At 45.6% G+C, this 19,296-nt stretch overlaps 1 pseudogene; it reads right to left on the bottom strand.

The window, feature by feature from the left end:
- VN2R409P (vomeronasal 2 receptor 409 pseudogene) lies at positions 6,230-7,031 on the bottom strand (annotated as a pseudogene).

Here is a 19,296-nt window from a genome sequence, read left to right on the forward strand (position 1 = left end):
GTAAGTGAAGTTCCTGTGTCGTGGGGGGTGTCATTCCATTTCTCCTGTCCTGGTCAGAGGCTCCAAACTGCTAGTGATCGCTTCCTTTATTGGGTTTTTTTTTTTTTTCCCATGAGTCATCTTCTGTTGACCTGCTTCTTTCCCAGCTCTGCCCCAGGGCGGTGCGGGCCTCTCTAGGCCTCAGGGTAGGAACTGTTCCAGCTCCACCCTGCTAGGTGGCCTCTGGTGAGGCCCTCCCCTCATTGGGTATGACATTGAGGGAGTGGGCTTGGGGGTCTCTGAACTGCAGTCCACATACAGTGGCCATGCTGGAGCAGGCTGGAGGGAGAGGGGAAAGAAACTCACCTTGCTTGCCTCACTGTCAGCAGGTGCCAAGGGAATTGACCTCTGGACCTGCAAGCAGGAAGGACAGGAGGGGCCCAAGGGTTCCGGGGGGACTGTGCCCAAGGATTCAGGGGGCCAATCCAAGGACCCTCAGAGATACTAGGGAGCATTGAGCAGAGGGCTGCAGGTGCCTCCAGAAGAAGGGGCAAAGCTGAGCTTCCCTGACTGGTTCCACCACATGAACAGCTGGAATGGAGAACGGTTTTGGGCTCTGGTTTTTGCCAGACATGCCCGTGGTGTCCTCACAGAGGTCCCTGGAAGAGGATTGAACTGGTGAAGAATAGGGATCCCCAGGATGCCGTGGGCATGCCCCTCCCCCAGGACTGTGGTAGCTCTCCAGCAGTTGTCAGCTGGTTCTTGTCCTTTAACGAGTGACAGCAGCCTTGCCTGAGGGCAGCCCTGAGGTGGTGCGATGCTGCAGCCTCACTCCCCGCACACTCCCTGGCTTTGTCAGCATCGGTGCCCACTCACCACAGTTCAGATTCACCAGGGCCCTTTCACCCATCCTCTGGCTGGGCCTCGCCCACACCTACTGAATTGGGGCCTCCTGACAGGGCTTCGGGAGATTCCCGGGGCAGCTCTGCTGTCAGACCCTTTCCGCACAACTGCAGAGCCAGAAGGGGCCTTCAGATTAGACAGCAGATTGACGGCTAAGGTCAGTGCTTCATTTACAGACAAGACGCCTGGAGCCAGGTGACCACCTGCCGTGTAAGTCCCCTGGGGAGGTTGATGGAGATGGCCTGTGGGCAGGCGTGTCCACCCTCAGTGATAGTGTCTCCCAGCCGCTGCTGGAGCCCTTTGGCTGCGGTAAGAGCACTGGTGTCCACTCTGAGTCTGGTTGGAAACCAGGGACTCTAGCACCTCGAGTGATCCAGTTGATGTGAAAAGCAGCCTCTGCCCCCGTCTTTCTGGTCCCCATCTCCTCTCCAGAATGAGGATTCTGCTTTCAGCAACAATCGCTAGGAAGTGGTAGAATTCTTCACAGTCTGTCTCAATCAAGACTCTCCAGGGCTGGAGAGGAGAGAGGCCAGGGGAGATGCTTCCCATTGATGGGGTTCTGACAGTCTCCAAAGGGCCACACTGGCCTTCAGGGGCCTGGACTTGGGGATGAGAAAGACAGAGACACTTGAGAGTTAGTAAATGGCCTCTCAGTGAGCAGATGTGTCCGAGTCACACAACCCAACCCCCCACTTTTCACTGCAGCCCTGACTCTGCAGACCCACCTTTGCCCTGGCCCTGCAGGCAGTCTCTCATGCAAGCTCTCAAACCCTGCTTCCCCCTGCCCCCCGCCCCACCCTTGACTACTTCCCTTCGACAGTCAAACCTGTCTGCTGCCCTCCCTGCTCTCCAGCTCCTGCCCCTGTTCTCTCCCCTAGAAATGTCCTCCTCTGGTCCCACTGGGTCCCAGTCTGTGCCATATTCACAGGCCCCGATCCCACGAAGCCCCGTGTCCCAAGGCAAAAGCCTCCCTGCTCCCCAGCCCTCTCTAGTGTCCGTTCCCCTGCTCCGTCACGTTACTGGTGTATGACAGGCGGGTGCCTGCTTCCCCCCAGTTCACCAGGGACATTGCTTCCTCTGCTTGCTAGTACAGAGAAGGGGGAGCTGGACCTGAGTTCTGAGTAAGTGCCCCTGGCGGAGGCCTCCCCGGCTCAGGTCCAAGGTGGGTGGGTAAGAAACCAGGAGAGTGGGAGGTGGTCCCACCAGCAGGACCAGGTGGGGGCTGGCGGTGACAGAGCCAGCAACCAGTTCAGTTCTGCAAGAGGCACACAAGAGGGGTTTGTTTTTGTTTTGACAGTAGAGAGTAACCACAGGGCACCAGCCGTAATAAGGTGAAGCTAAGGGAGTTCATATCAGCATCTAGGAAATACCGTTTTGTCATTTGGTGGAAGCCATTCTGCCTTCCCAGTCAGTCCTCAGTTCAGAGTGTCCCAAGAGGGGGTGTCCAGGACTCAGATCGGAAGGCATGACAGTGGTCTGGGATGAGGTTGTCAAGGCATTCTGAGATGACGGGCTGGGCCAGGGGTCCTGCAGGTGACAGCCAAGTCACTAAATGCCGTACCCCCTCCCCCCTCCCCGCAACACCTTTGACCTCCAGAGCGTCCGAGGTCTCCTCCCACCAGCAGAACAGCTGTCCTTTCATGGCCCCATGGTCAGTATCTGTATGACCTGTCCCTGAAGCACGGGAGTTTTAACCCTTTAAAAAATCCTCGCCGTTTCTTACTCCGGATGGATTCATCCCTAGGAGATTATACATGGCATCTCAGATCATGCTGGCCATGCTGGCAGGACCACCCTAGGAGTTATCACCTTATGCTTATGCTCATTATGTCCCCAAACTGCCTGGTCCCCAGCTCTGCTCGGCCTCCCACAGACCCTGTGGCCTGGGTTCCTGCAGGTGGGCACAGGAGGGGAAAATGGAGGTGGGAGAAGTCTCATTGTGTGGCTGGGGTCTCTTGCAGGCAGGGTGGGCCTTTTCTCATCCTCCATCCTAATTAAATAGTGTACTTAAATGGTGGTACATTTCTGGAAAATTGCCTCAATTAGGGTCCACTTATGATGTCCCCCGTTTTTAAAAAAGAGTCCACTTCATCTTTTCATGGCTTCTATTGTCTGTGGGTGATACTGGGCATGAAATACCACATTAATGCCAGATGTTGGCACTCGTGACCACGAGGGAGGGATCACTGTCGGACTGGATGTGTTCAGGGAGTTCAGATATGCAACAGCACGTTTAGGAGTTGTCAAATGGCACGTCCTGCGTCTGTTCTGCAAGTGGGAATTGTTGTGTGGTACCCAGAAAGGGGATCACGGTAGTTGACACCCAGTGGTACCCCTGGGGCAAGGGTAAGGGGTCTCCAGAGTCTGGGCGATGGTATGTGCAGGTGGCTGCGGTCTTTACCTGTGTGACGCAGAACTGATCATTGGTTCCATGATGTTCATTGCCAAAGGGTCCTTTTCCGTGGGTTGTGAACAGAGCATGTGAATCCTGAGCAGTCTGCCACCACAGTTTGTCCCTAAGGGGTTGGGACTGTATCCAGGTTGTTCAGTGGTCAGGTGCCACAACTGACGGCTGTTGGCTACTGGCTGCAAGTTGCTGAACATATAACAAGGTGTGTTCAGGGGGTGTCTTACAGGACAAGCTCCAGTCTGCATCTCTGTTCATGGGCAGAGTTTTTTTGTTTTTTCGTTTTCCCCCTACATGCTTTAGCTCTTTCCCAGGCATCCTCCAGGACAGTGGTATACTGAAGACCCCACATCGCAAGGCCACACTTCCACGCAGGTGGGAGAGTCCGTTGATAGCTGGTTTACTCCTTTCTTGGACGTACTGTTTTCACTTAATAATAGGGGCTTGCTGGGCAGGGCTCATTTTATTCCATGACAGACATGCCAGGGAAGAACCACACAAGGGGAGCTAGTCCCTCACTGTTCACCAATGCCCAGTGTCAAGCCAGTAACGGGCCTCAAATGGGATAGGCTGAGCCACAACTGTCAGGCAACTGCCAATCAAAACGCCAGGCGTCCTCTTCGTGGAGTGTCAGCTTCCTACTGCCCCAGGCTCCAGGCTGCGTAATTCTCAGTCCCCCACACTCGTCATCAGAAAGTCTCTTAGGACAAACCGGCCTGAGCGGGAGGCAGCCTGTGCAGCCTGCGGGTTGCTTTCTCTAAGCACTTCTGCGTCCACAGCTCTTCCGTTGATGTGCAGTGAGCTCCTTCCTCATCCACCCTTGTCTTCTAAACTTCTCTACTGCCACCATGTGACTGGGCCGGGGAGCCTGGAGGGCTTCTATTGGGCAGTTGCCCCCATGTCACTGTCCTAACCATGGCCTTTCCCCAACAGCGTCATCCCTCCCAGTAAGAAGTGGTTCTCATCCTAAAACCTCTGTTTCCTGGCTGTGTGAACTGTCCTTCACAGGAAACAACACAGATTAGTTTCAAGGACATGGTAGGGTTGGTGTTGGTGGAAGCTGCATTTTTGTACCCTAAAAAGGACAGGCTGGAGCCCTGGCCTTGCCTGGAGAGGAGCCGTCAGAGATCTGATCAGGAAGAGGTGGGGCCATGGCCTCGTGGAGTGTGGGTATTTTCCCTGTTAAGGCAGCCTTCTGACTGGAGTTACAGATCCCACATACACTGATGGCTTCTGCCTCAGAAATACAACTTCTCCACTGTATGATGGATAGAAGTTTGAGGATTCTTTTTTTTTTTTTTTTTCTTCTTCTTCCTTTTCAATGTGTGGTAGACAGAGAAATTGTCCTCAGAAGATGTCTGTTACCTAATCCCTGAAGCTGTGAATCTGTCACATGCTTTTGTCGATGTGATTAAGTTGAGGACCTTGTGAAGGGAAGCTGGTCCTGGATTTTCTGGGTGGGTCCAATCTAATCACAAGGGTCCTTAAAAGTTGAAGAGGGAGATGGGAGAGTATCAAAAGGAGATAACGACCACGGAGGAATGACCCGGGATATGCACAAGAGTGTAAGAGCCTCTAGAAGCTGGAAAAGGCAAAGAAATGGATTCTGTCCTGGAGCTTCCAGGAAGGAACACAGCCCAGGGAAAGCCGTGTCAGACTTCTTACCTACAGAAATGAAAGAGAGTGCATTTGTGTTGTTTTAAAGCCACCAAATTTATGATCATTTGCTCTCATGGCAATAAAAAGCACACACACTGCTTCTGTAATTCTCTGTTACTGTAACTTGAGGTTTCATCCTCCCCACCCTGGGGTAATGCAGAGACTCCCTCCAACTCCCTCACATCCTGAATGTTCCTGTCCCTCCAGATGGTGGGCAGTGTGAGCTCAGGGCAGACTCCGCCTCTCCCGTCTCTATCTCTTATGCTGACTGGCTCTGAATTGCAGGAATTTCTTCCGTCTGATGCACTTCTGTGTCTCTCTAATCTTGTTGTCCTGTAACTGACCCCTGGGTGGCCCAGATCCCATAGGATTCCCAGGCTCCCAGGAAACTACGATTCTGTTCCCTCCTTGCTTATGACATCTTCAGCTTATAAACAGCCCTGTCATCATTTAGGGCCTCTCCAAAGTTGGGGCTTTGGACCCCAAAATCTCTTCAGTCTTTCACTTTAGTCACTAATGTTCAGTAGACCTGACTCACTCAGGACAGATAGCAAACCACATACCCTCCAGTTCTCTCTCTTAAAAAAAAGGGTTGGTGTAGCTTCCTTCACAAACCACAAAAACAAACACCAGATAAACTGAATAGTTAAAAGGTAAAAATAAAACTCTAAATATATTAGAAGAAGAAATAGGGGAAAAAGTCCCCATATTAGTATGTGAAAAGCCATTTTATTTAGGAATGAGCATTAACTTCTATTGATGCTGCCTAAAGGTTTTTTGGGACCAAAATAAATTGAGACCAAAATATTTTAATTTAATTAAAATATTAATAGTAGACCACCTGGTAGATTGTACCAACTATCAGTGTCTTGGCTAGAAAATTCAGTCAAGAACTGAAGGGTAAAATGAAGTTTTTGTACCTGTAAATAGATAATAGGGATAATAGATTTAATTTTGTAGAGTGGAATATCCAAAGTAACTTTGAAGTTTCAAGAACTGTTGACTGAGCATAGCTGTGCCCCTGGTATACTAGAGAACACAGGAGAAAAACCTCTGCTAACTGAGAAACAGGTGAAATTATAAATTCGGTTTGAAATCACTATCTCTATAAAAATGGTGATTTTTTCATGTGTCTGCTACCTATCAGACATCTTATTTGAGAACCATAAGATGAATCTTTGAAATGTTTATTGACTCCAGGGCCTGTTTTACTCCTTAAATAGACCCTAAAATAAACCCTGCAAGGTTTTCTTATCAGTACTCAGCAGAATATTGATGTAGCACTCGGGTGGCAAAGATGCAGCCTGGTAGTCCTGCACTGGAGGCCGAGAAGAAAAAGGTCTGCATGGTCACCATGGTGCTGTGACAGACAGGGAAGGAGGTGACCCAGACACTGCAGGACACCCGCATGCCTGAACTTGGCTTCACCGAGGGTGTCAGGTAGGTTCCTGACTGGGGAATCCACAGCAGTGCTTCCCAGGGCCAGGGATCCCATGCATTCCAGGACACAGTAGAAGGCAGTGACGGAGCCCTTAGTGCATCCAGCGATGTTGTGTGTAGACTCAGAGTGTGTGTTCATTTCAGTGAAAAAACGAGAGAGTCCCAACCTGACTCTAGATTCTGACTTGGATCAAGGCATGATGGGAGGGACAGCGTCAGTGCTCCTGATATAAACCACTGTCTTATCCTTCTGCCTTTATTTTTAAGCCAAAACCACAGTCATGATTTTAGCCTAAACAGTAGAAATAACCACAGTAAACACAAATGGAAATGTCACTTGCTGAGCTATGCAGGTGCCCGTGTTGGGAGGGCTGATGGAGAGTAAAAACAGAAGAAAGCCAGGAGGAGGAAGGTAAGTGGGATGTAGCTGAGAGTCAGTTGCTGGCCTTGATGATCCAGTGTCTCAGTGCTTCACAGAGACCCCAAGGAGCACAGCTGTGAGAACAGAACAGCACAGAGCGGTGCTGGCCAGAGCCATCCTTAGTGGGTCTTGAGAATCCAGGAAGGTCACTTTTTTTGGGAGGCAGTGGTCTTGAGAGTTTGAGAACTGATGATCAGTGTACCTCACACATCGGTGTGTATCTAAAGAGGAGAGGAAAGATGTGCTGTGTCTCCAGTTCAGGGACTCCTACTGATGCCCAAGGAAAAGAGTCCCCTTTGGGAACTTTGAACGTCCTGTTCACCTTGATGCACACTCAGACAATAGCAGTGAAATTTACAAGTTTCTGTTGATGCTGTCTAAAACTTTTTTGAACAAAATGAAAATTTCTGTTACTTTTTCCCCTTGTATAAGGGAGCTATTTTGGTTCTTTCCACAGGGAAACTATTATAGAGTCTTAGATATATAAATATAATATCTTCAGGTTCTCTCCCGGATTACAATGTTTCTCCAACTGTAGGTTGAGTAATTTATTCTCGAGAAATATGATTTTTACTGAGTATTAGATAAGTTTAAGGAATGACTATTGGTTTTGTTAGGTGTGATAGTTTTATACTAGTTATGTGGGAAAATGTCATATTTTCAGAGAAAATTTCAGAGAAACCTAAGGAGTGAAATGTCAATGTGTCTGTAATTTATTTTCAAAAACATTTGCAGAACAGTTATAGGTAAAGCAAACATGGCAAAATGTCAGCAGTTGTTAAATTTTGATCACATATGTATGCATATTCATTATACTTTAAATCTGAAAATGCTTATAACATAAAGATCAGAAGAGGAAAGAAAAAAAGCCTCATCTGGGGCAAATTCTCCTAAGTTACAAAACATAATTAAGTTTAATTTCAGTAGAAAATTGTTAATTCATTCCAGAGCCCCAAATTTAAGCACTGTTAAAATAACACAAAATTCCTTTAAAGTCTGCACAGAAGACTTCCCTAGAGGTCCAGTGGTTAAGACTCTGTGCTTCCAGTGCAGGGGGTGCAAGTTCGATCCCTGGTCAGGGAACTAAGATCCCTCATGCCATGTGGTGTGACCAAAGAGGGGGGAAAAATCACGCACAGTTATTCCAGTTTTTAGTGTTATCTATTGTAACCTGACATACTAAGACAGGCTCATTTTGTTAATTTATTTCATGTTTGTCTACCTACACTGCTTCAGGTCTTCTGTGCCTCTTACATATTATATACCTAAAATTTGTATAAATTATGCACTTGACTATCAGTGTATGTTACTTGAGTCTTTCATCCAAGAATCAATCAGAAAGCACAGGATAGAATTAAAGTCTACATAAATAATGAAGCACCAAGATCACCACCATAGGAAACCATCAAGCCGGGAGTAAATCAATGAGACATGATACTGATTCTCCCATCCCCCTATGTCCTCAATGCAGCTCCTTTACGGAGTAAGATTCTTGGGGCAGAGGCCAGAGATCTTTATTTCCCCCAGAGAAATCAAAGGCCATACACGTCTCTTCAAGTATGCTGGGAAAACTCAGAGAAGGGAAGGACTTGGGGCTCGGCTCTGTTTCATGGCTCATGGCTCTGTTGGATACAGACACCTGTCTCCATCGTGTCAGGCCCACAGGTGACTGGTACCTTGGGATTGTCATAAGAGACCTTTGAGTGCGTAACCACCGGCGGCTCCTGTAGCCCTGACAACTGCTGTGTGTGTGTGTGCATGCTGAGTTGTTTCTATTGTGTCAACTTGTTGTGATGCTATGAACTGTCTCCCCTGTCCATGGGATTCTCCAGGCAAGAATACTGGAGCGGGTTGCCATGCCTTCCTCTAGAGGATCTTCCCGACCCAGGGTTCAAACCCATGCCTCTTAAGTCTCTTGCATTGGCAGGCAGGGCCTTTACCAGTCGTGCCACCTGGGAAGCCCCTGACAATTGCTGAGATCTCTTCAAAATAAGGTTACCATTGTTTGCTCAGATTCACTATGCATGTGGACCCTGAGGGCACTTTTCCCTCCAATGGGAATCATCCAGTTAGGAAAGGTGATGTGAAAACTTGTCCTTGATTTCAGCTGAAGTGATCAATGCCACTTGATCATTGCCACCACCTCAGCTCTGGAAGGCATTCAGGGCGGCCTCAGCTCGAGGGCTGGGTCTGTTACAGATGATAGAACCTCCCTAGGCTTCCTCCTTGCAGGAGAAAGTGGAGCCTAATACACCCTGTGTACCTGGATAAATGCCTTGGGCCAAGAGGAAAGGTCAGCGTAGAGGCTTGAGGAGAAAGCCCCTTGGCTTTCTAAAGTACACATCATCAGGGTTGATGGGATTTGTTCGGCTGATGGGTCCTGAACCCTGGGGGATGAGGTTGAATCAATACTGTCAGAGGGTTTCATCCTGCAACTTGAGGTCTTGTTCAGTCAGCTTAATTACCTGCTGACAACAAAATACATTTGGCTGGCCTGTCAGTGAGATGTATCAGATCAGGAATCAATTTTTCTAAACGCTTTGCAGGATTCTTTCCAAAAAACTGTACTATCTCTCGTTCATGGATTTTACTTCCTTTGGTTTGTTCTCTGCCTTCTTTTTACCCTTCCCTCTTCTTGTACCAAGTCCTCACTAGATTCTAGAGCTGTCCTCCAAGGCAGCCTTCTGGGGGTAGAAGGATATGAATTGGGCCGCTGTCATGAACAAGGAACAGGGACCACCCATCGCTAAAGCCACTCAGGGCTTATATATACAATTATCTTTAATAGGAAGAAAGTACCAGCCAAGAAGCCGCAGGGCGCACCCAGAGGTAGGCCCAGGCCTGGCACAACTGGATTGGACCCATATGAAAAAGTTCTAGGAAAAAAAAAAGAAGAGAAAAAAAAAGGAGAAAAAAAAAAGAAGAAAAAGAAAAAAAAAAATGTTCTAGAAGCACCACGCCACTGTAATGCCCTTCATTTTTTAGGCCGAATGGAACCAGTTGAACAGTTATAAAATAATGAAATCTTCCTGGTCAGGAAGTGCCCTTGTCAAAAGGAGAAGCCTCTGAAGCTTAGCCACTGACTTCAGCCTGTTTTATGTGAACTAATTCAGACAAGCTGAGTGAGTTCTCTGCTGAAAGGGGGAGGAAATAGGCCCGAGGTGACAACTGTTCAGCCTCCCTGGCCCTACTGTGAATGGGGTGTTGTTGAGGAGTTTCTCATAGAGCAATGTGCTTGTGTGAACGCTCCATTCATTCACCCAGCAGGTAAGTTGTATGTCTCATAACCTATTATAAGTGTTGTTCCAGACCCTAGGGCTGTACTGGATGCCAAGGCAGCCAAGGTTTCTGCTTTCACATTCAGCCTCAGAGCCCCCTGAGGTGGGCCCTGGGTCTTCCTGGCCCCAACTTATCTTACCCTTTCCCCACAGCCAGACCATGTAGCTGGAATCTTCCTTTCCTGGTCTTCTCCCACTGTGTTTCTCAAGTTCTCCCAAAGCTGGTCTTCAACCTGGTAGATGCATTATCCTGGTGACCTTTCCACAGATTAGAGAAAAGGAAGCAGTGTCTGCTCATTTCCAAAGAGCAACATCCAGGACTGTTCAAATCTCTGAGAGTACACAAGCCAGAGGGACAGAATGGCCTGGGAGCTGAGCTTCAGGGCCTGATTCATCCCTTAAGTCTCTTTCTTGACCTCAAACAAACTAATCCTATGTCATACAGGTATTATTTTCAAGCACTATACAAGATTCCATAAACATGTTTTTTCCTAGAAGAGAATTCCAATGGAACTTCAAAAATGATAAGTCACATCCACAGCAACATGACAAGTTGATTTTATGATCAGTCCTAAAAGAAGAATTTCATTCTACTTGTATTCACATGCTTCACAAAAAACTAAACTAAAACATACCAATCAATAAAAATCTCTTCGGTGCTGGGGACCAGCCCCGGCTGATCCAGGGTATTCGAAGGAGAGACGGCATAGGCGAGGATCAGGATACAATAGCTTCAATTAGATATTAATTAAAGATATAAAGAGTAATAGAATAAGGATAGCTCAGTAGGAAAATTCAGTGGAGAAAAGAGGCTGAGTGGCTTGGTTTACGCGGGAGACCAATAAAACTTCAAGACAAGAAGTTTGCACCACTTATGTAGGCCACAGGCGTCCTTCCATTCTCCCGAAGGAGAGGAGACACTGAGGCCTCCCCGGTCGGATCTTAGAAGCCCAGGCATAATTAGTAAGCATGGTGGGTTCCGCGCTTCAGATGGAGACTCAGCCAGAGTGGGAGAGAGAGCGACATGGGGAGACCAGTATTTCGAGAAACTGATCCCAATTCTTTATTTTCCATGGTCTACTTTTATACACTGAGATGTTATGCAAAAGTCACGCGGGGTCAGCAGTCCTGACTTTTATCAAAGTCAGGTGCTTCATACAAATGTATACAGAAGTCTTAGGGGTATTACATCATCTTCTGGCCAGGGGGGCCTGCTGACAATTTATGACCCTCTCCTTGTGACAACAGTCAGTCAACCAGGACACTTATTTCTCCAGGGGTGATTATTCTTAAAACAGACACCACCCAAATAAAGTTACATTCCTATAGGGTGACGGTGTAGTGGGTTTTAGTTAAAGAAAGAATTTACTTAGCCTAAGGTCTAACGTGATTAATATCAAATGTTAATACTTATTTCTTCTATATATTCATTAATGTGTGTAAGGGCAGGGGATGTGGAGACGTAGCAACAAACATTGGCTCAACAAATGAAAAACCCTTCACCAATACAATTTCTAATCAGCCCATTATACTTATACTAATAGTTTTCTAACTTTTCTAAGGAACCTGAAGGTTTAAAGCATCTCGTGCCTCTCACGGTTGGGAGGCTGTGAGCAATCACATGTGGCCGGACTAGCCTGTCAGGCAGGCTAGAGAACCTTCAGAGGAGTTTGTAGGTTAAAACACTCTTATCACACCCAGGAATTATTATTAACTGGAGCTCTAGGTTAACTCCTTCTCTGAAAGAGGTGGTGGGGGACAGCCCCCCGTAAAGTCAGAGATGTAGGTGAGAGCACAAAGTAGTAAAGTAGGCAGGCTCTGGTAATGGGGGTAGATGCTCGAGGAGTTCCAGGGGGACTCCTGAGGCTCGATCCCGCCTTTGCGTATGTCGAGCCTCCTTCCTCATGACCTTTGTCATGGGCGGAGTACCTCACTCTGGCCCCCAGCACTTCGGGACATGTTCAGCCTGGGAATAGGTTAGAGCCCCACCCAGTCAGCAATGCTCGTGTATTTCCAAAGAGAGACATCCCTTTTTAATTCTCAGAGATGTGACATTCACAAACTGTTCCACCTGCCAGCACACCCATAAAACCTATCCCCATAGAAATGGGATCTCCAAGTCCAAGACCTTTTCTTCCCATTCATCACCACCTTGACTGTGAATTCATCATTCTCTCTGATGCCTTGTGCTGGAGACCAGCATGGACCTAGCCAAGACTTCTGCCAAGTCTCTATCCCCCATTTAGGAGACCAGGTAGACACTGAAACAGAAGGTCCTAGGATATCCATTTTTACAGATATCTAAAAAGTGTCTTGAGGAGGTAGTGCTCCTGAATATCTGAGCAGTGGCCTGGAAATATAATTCTCTCTCTGTTTCACACTCTATTTTAAAAGTACCACTTCCATCAAGCTCCTTGAGGGACCTACAGCTCACCAACCCTACTCCCTTGCACCCATCCTAAGTGAACCATCACTCATGGGAAGGGAACAGCACTTCCCAAAGAAGGTGTCCTTGGGGGGAGTGGGTGGCTCTGACCTCCTCTTATAAATTACGTAGTATAAAGATGATAACTTTTAATTGTGTTAAAGTTACTGTCATCTTTGAACTAGGGTGTAGTGGTCTCATTCTAAACCTTATGAACTTAAGAACCTTGTGAATTTTGAAGGTAGAACTGGCAGGATTTGTGAGTGGTTTAGATGGAAGACTTAAGAGAGAGAGAAGAGCCAGGGTGACTAGATTTTAATCTGAGTAACAGGGGACTGGGGCACTATTTATGGAGATAATGCGATTGGGGGTGGTGGAATATGGGAGTGGGAGAGGAGAAACTTTCTGGGAAAATCTTAGAAGAAAGAATACTTTGATCTTGAGCATTTAAATGTGGGAACAGCCTTTAAGAGCACTCACCTGAAGCCTATTTGTAACTGTAGAAATTACCATTCTTGAAAGTTTAGCAATCTATTCAGTTGCTTTACACCTCCATTTGCACCATTTGCCTACCATCACTTACGATATGTCAGGCACTGTGCTTTACTTATGAAGAAAGTAATTTTTAACTATTATTTTAAAGGTGAGGAAACTGAAGCTCATAAATAAGGTCATCTAGCTAGAATTATGCACAGTAGAATTCTCTTTCTGTACGTTTAATATGTTGTACAGAAAGTTAGCCGGACACAGATGATCAGGTGCTTTGTGGCTTCAGAACAAACAGCACCAGCTCCCTGGGCCCTGTGGAATGCATGCTGCCCTGTCCAGTAGCTTCTGATCACTAATTCCTTTATCCAGTGTACACATAGTACTTACTTGCTGAGCTGAGACAATCTATGAGAGATGTCTTTGAAAAATCCTTGGAATCCTGTTGGAGTATATTTATGGTGACCACATTTCTTCACCAAAAATGGTGACACAGGAGCAGATATTGGCAACACATTAAAAATCGGGACTGCTCTGGAGAACCGACGGTATTTAGGCTGCCCTTGAGATAGAACTGGGAGAGGTTTGTTTGCAGAATTTAGTCCATGAGTTGAGTGGACTCTGGGTGTTCTCCCAGTAAGCAACCTAGCACCAAACTTCTGAGACTGCCTCTTTCCCCTATAGAGGTGTAACTTGGCATTCTAGAGCACTGTCGCATCTGGGGCCTCAGGTCCCAGCAGACTTCACGGGTAATGTGGGAGGCCCGGTCTCTACAGAACAGCCCCGTTCCCTGACCCAGACTTTGAAATCTCCTTTAAATATATATATACTTATTTTTTGACTGCACTGGGTTTTCGCTGCTGGGCTTGGGCTTTCTCTAGTTCTGGCGAACGGCGGCTTCTCTTTGTTGTGGTGCTCAGGCCTCTTGCAGTGGCTTCCCTTGTTGCGGGGCACGGGCTCTGGAACAGGCCCAGTAGTTGTGGCACATAGGTTTAGCTGCTCCGCGGCATGTGGTATCCTCCCAGACTGGGGATAGAAACTGTGTCCCCTGCGTTGGCAGGTGGATTCTTAATCACTGGATCACCAGGGAAGTCCTGAAATCTCCTTTAATCCATATTGTTTGTAACTTTGTGAATAAGGGAAATGTGTAGGCAGCTTTGAAAAGGGAATTTATTATACGGATGCATCAGTACCTCATGGAGCCCAAGTTGGGTAAGCAGTCAGACCCTGGGAAAGATGAGAACTGGGAATGGAAGGCCGCTGAGAACCCTGGAGGACACTTTTTTCACCCATATGTTTTTCTCCAGGCATCTGCTTCTCTCTTATTTCCAAGCAGCTAGACTTCTCCTCTTTACAGTCTGAGGCCATGGTGGCCCCTGGAGCTCTCAGATTTCCATGGTATTCATTCAGATGCTCAGAAGGAAATGGATTCTTCCTTGATCCACCCCACCTCACCCTGGGGAAATGTCTGCTGGGTCTGCACCATGCTCTTTTCTGAACCCAAGTCAGGACAGGGCTCTGCGGTATAAGACTGGCTGCTGTGGGAACCACAGATTTGGAAAGGAAAGCCAGAAAGGAACTTCTCTGAGTTTAGCTCTGAGCAGATGCTGCTCAGAACAGCTAAGGGTGGGAATGTGACCACAGATGTGTTGAGGTCCTGTGGGTGTTTGCCATTTGGTCGTGGTCCCCTTGGATTTATGGGGACAAATTATTTTCTGCTCAGTACACTTTCCGCTTTTTATTTGAGGAAATTGCTCCTTCCCCATTCCATGCAAGCCTGGAGGGATACAGTGTTTGTTCCTTCGTGACTAGCTTATTCCACTTAGCCCAATGTCCTCAGGGTTCATCCATGTTGTACCATGTGTCGGACCTTCCTTCCTATTTAAAGCTCCATAGTGTTCCATTGTATGGCTATGCCACGTTTTGCTTATCCATTCCTTCGTTGATGGATACTTGGGTTGCTTCTACCTTTTGGCTACTGTGGATAATGCTGCTATGGACATAAGTGTATAAACACCACCTTAAGATCCTGCTTTCAATTCTTTTGAGTATATATGCAGTAGAATTGCTGGCCCATGTGATAATTCTTCATTTAATTTTTTGAGGAACTGATACACTGTTTTCCACAATTGTACTATTTTTACATTCCCACTAACAGACAGGATTTCAATTTCTCCACATCCTCCCCAATACTTATTTTCTGTTTGTTGGATAGTAGCCGTCTTATGGATGTGAGGTGGTATCTCATTGTAATTTTGATTTGTGTCTCCCTAATGATTTAAGGATATTGAGCATATTTTCATGGGCTCACTGGCCACTTGCATATTTTCTTTGGAGATTTCTGTTGAATATCCACTTAAATATAGCTACTCAACTACATTCCCCATTTTTGAATTAGGTAGTTTGTGTTTTGTTGTTGAGTTCTAGTTCTTCATATGTTCTGGCTGTGAAACCTTTATCAGATATATGATTTGTATATATTTTCACCCATTCCATGGGTTGCCTTTTCACTCCATTGATTGTGTCCTTTTATGTACAGACGTTTTTAATTTTGATGTAGCCCAATTGATCTGTTTTTTCTTTTGTCATCATATCCAAGTCCAACTCAGAAATTATCATCAAATTCAATGTCATAAAGTTACCCCTATGCTTTATTCTAAGAGTTTTATAGTTTTAGCCCTTATATTTAGGTCTTTGATCCATTCTGAGTTTATTTTTGTAAATGGTGTAATGAGCGTCCAACTTCATTCTTTTCCATTTCGATATTCAGTTTTCCCAGCACCATTTGCTGAAACGACTATCCTTTCCCTATTGAATGGTTTTGCCACCCTTGTTGAAAAGCATCCGACCACATGTGCAAGAGTTTATTTTTTGGCTCTCTGTGTTATTACATTGGCCTGTGTGTCTGTCTTTATGCCAGTACCACATTGTTTTGATTACTTTAGCTTTGTAGAAAGTTTTGAAATCAGCAAGTATGAGACCTCCAACTTTCTGCTTTTTCAGGATTGTTTTTGGTTATTTGGAGTTCATTGAATTTTGAATTTTACGGCAGATTTTTTTCTATTACTGTAAAAATCACCATTGAGATTTTGATGAGATTGCATTGAATCTATAGATTGCTTTGGATAATACTGACATCTTAACTATATTAATTTTTCCAGTCCATAAGCATGAGATGTCTTTTCATTTATTCGTATCTTTTAAATTTCTTTCAGCAATATTTTGTACTTTTAAGTGTACAAAACTTTTTGCCTCTTTAGTTAATTTAATTCCTAAGTATATTATTCTTTTTGATGCTATTAAAACAAGTGGAATTGTTTTCATAATCTTTTTCACATAGTTCATTTTTGGTATATTAGAAATATAACTGATTTTTGAGTATATTTTATATTCTTCAGCTTTTCTGAATTCACTTATTGTTAGTTCTGACAGTCTATTTTGTATTTGTGTGTAATCTTTAGGGTTATCTTGATATAAGATCATGTCATATAAGAACAAAGATAAACCTTTTATTTTCTTTTTCTTGGCTAGTTGCTCTCACTAGATGTCTAGTATTATGTTGAATAGAAGTGGTGAAAGTGGGCATCCTCTCCTCTTGGGACTCTGGTGACACAAATTTTACATCTTTTGCTATTGTCCCATAGGTCCTGACACTCTGCCACTTTTTTTTTTTTTTTTTTGAGAAAACTGTATTCAGGACTTCCCTGGTAATCCAATGGTTAAGGCAGGGGGAGTGGGTTCAATCCCTGGTTGAGGAACGAAGATCCCACAAGCCATGTGGCACTGCCAAAAAATAATAATAATAATAAAATAAAACTGTTTTCTCTTTCTTATTCAAATTAAATAATTTTATCAACTATCTGAAACATCACTGATCCTTTTCTCTGTATTTTCCTTTCTACCCTTGAGCTCATCCAGTGTTATTTTTGTCGTTTGTTTGTTTGCCTTGGTTGTGAAAGCTTTCATTTCTAAAAGTTCCGTTTGGTTCGTCTACATATCTATTGTTCCTTTGCTGATATTTTTTTACTTTTTCCATTTGCCTAAAGAGTTCTTGTAATTGCTTGTTGAAGTGTTTATGTAACTGTTTTAAAATCCTTGTCAGATAATTTCAACCTCTATGTCATCTCAGTACTAAGTGTCTGTTGATTATCTTTTCCCATTTGAGTTGAGATTTTCTTGGCTCTTGGTATGAGTAATTTTGGACTATATCCTGGACATTTTGAGTACAAGGTTAGGAGACTCTGTTTTTCATATAACTATTTTAATAGGCAGTCAATCTATTTATGTTAAGAATGCGTGTCCTGGCCCACTTTTGTGGGCTATGTTTTAAATATCAATTATTTTTCAAAGCCTTTGCAGTGCTTTTGTGGTCTGTTGCTTGTGTGCTACCCAGAGGTCAATTTGAAACCTATGCTGTTCCATGCTGTAGTTCAGTTATCAAAGTTTTTGCTGTTTGATCCTGATCCGTTTGATAAATGGGCTGTGTCCAGGACTTCATACACAGATTGAAAGCATCCCATTCTGCTATGGACTGCAGTGTCCTCCCTATCCCCGAAATCCTACCCCTTCCCAAATTCATATCCTGAAGCCCTAACCCTTCCTAAAGACAGGTATTTAGAAATGAGACCTTTGGGGGGTTATTAGGTTTAGATAAGGTCATGCAGGTGGGGCCCTCATGGTGGGATTAGTGTCCTTGTAAGAAGAGACACCGGGCTTTCCTGGTGGCTCGGTGATAAAGAACCTGCCTGCCAATACAGGAGACACAGGTTCGATCCTTGGGTCAGGAAGATCTCCTGGAGAAGGAAATGGCAACCCACTCTTAGTATTCTTGCTTGGGAAATCCCATGGACAGATGAACGTGGCAGGCCACAGTCCACAGAGTCACAAAGAGTCGGACATGGCTTAGCTACTAAACAACAAGAAGAGACACCTGAGAGCTTGTTCTCTCCCTCCCTCTCTCACCCTCTCTCTCTCCCTTTCTCTCTCCTTATGCCATGTGAGGACATGGTGAGAAGTGGCCATCTACAATAGAGCAAAGAGCTGTCATCAGAAACTAACCATGCTGCCACTTTGATCTTGGACTTCAAGCCTCTAGTACTGTGAGAAAAGGCACTCATGCTTCTTTCCCCATCTCTTTCCGCCCAGTCGCTGCTGCCAGGGCACTGAGGACTTCGTGTGGTCCTTCTTGCCTCTTGAGAGGCATCTGCTGAAGCTCTTGGCTTTCCTGCCCAGCTTTGTCCTGCCATCTTTCTGTGCAAAGTAATCCTCCTGAACCATGTCCGTTGTGGCACTCCCCTGGCCAACACCCTTCAGTGGCTGGCCCTTGAGAAAAGCTCAGGTACTCAGCCAGCAAGGCCCTGAATGCTGATTTCTTCAGATTCAGCTCTTGCTACATTTTCTCCTCACTCCCATTCTGGCTTAGCTAAATGTATTCCCTCAAGACACACAGGACCTGAGTCCTGAATTTCGCCTTCACTGGATTATGCTCAGCTGGGCTTAACTAGCCTGTTCTTAAGAAGCCCTCTTTCGGCCAGAATGGGTCCCTATATCAGGTGGGCACCTTTGCTGCTGTGGCTCCCAGTGTTATTTAGTTCTTCACAATTATTACCTTGGCTTTTCTGCTATCTTCTTCCCTAGACTGGTAGCCTCCAGAGCCATCACTTCTGTTTTTTTTTTTTTTTTTTTCCTGCTGTATTTATAGCACAGTGCTGGGCATGTGATGAGTCAGAAAATCCACAACAAATTTTCACCTGCATTTTCTGCCTCACTTGATTGCATTTACATTCCAGCAGCAGCATTTTGCAGTTTGTGATGGTAGGCCTTTGCTTCTAAGAGCCTCTCAGACAGAGCCTGCAAGTTCTGTCTTTTATTCTCCTTCTTTTTTAACTTCTATTTCCCTCTTAGGGGCTTCCCTCATGGCTCAGACAATAAAGAATGTACCTGCAATGCATGAGACCAAGGTCCAATCCCTGGGTCAGGAAGATCCCCTGGAGAAGGGAATGGTACCCACTCCAGTATTCTTGCTTGGAGAATTCCATGTACAGAGGAGCCTGGTGGGCTACGGTCCATGGAGTCGCAAAGAGACACGACTAAGTGACTAACACTTTCACTTTCCCTCTTATATCCAACAAAAATTCCTCTTTCATCAGAATGCTCTCAGTGATCCCAACTGAGATTCGTGGTTTATTCATTGAATTGAATCCCAGGTTGAATGAGAGACCGTAGCAGGGAGAAGGGCTCTGAGCCCTGTTTCCTGGATCATATAAGTGTAATCTGAGGAAATGATCCCCTAACTCTT

The sequence above is a fragment of the Bos taurus genome, chromosome 22 (assembly GCF_002263795.3).
Source record: "Bos taurus isolate L1 Dominette 01449 registration number 42190680 breed Hereford chromosome 22, ARS-UCD2.0, whole genome shotgun sequence".
NCBI lineage: Eukaryota > Metazoa > Chordata > Mammalia > Artiodactyla > Bovidae > Bos > Bos taurus.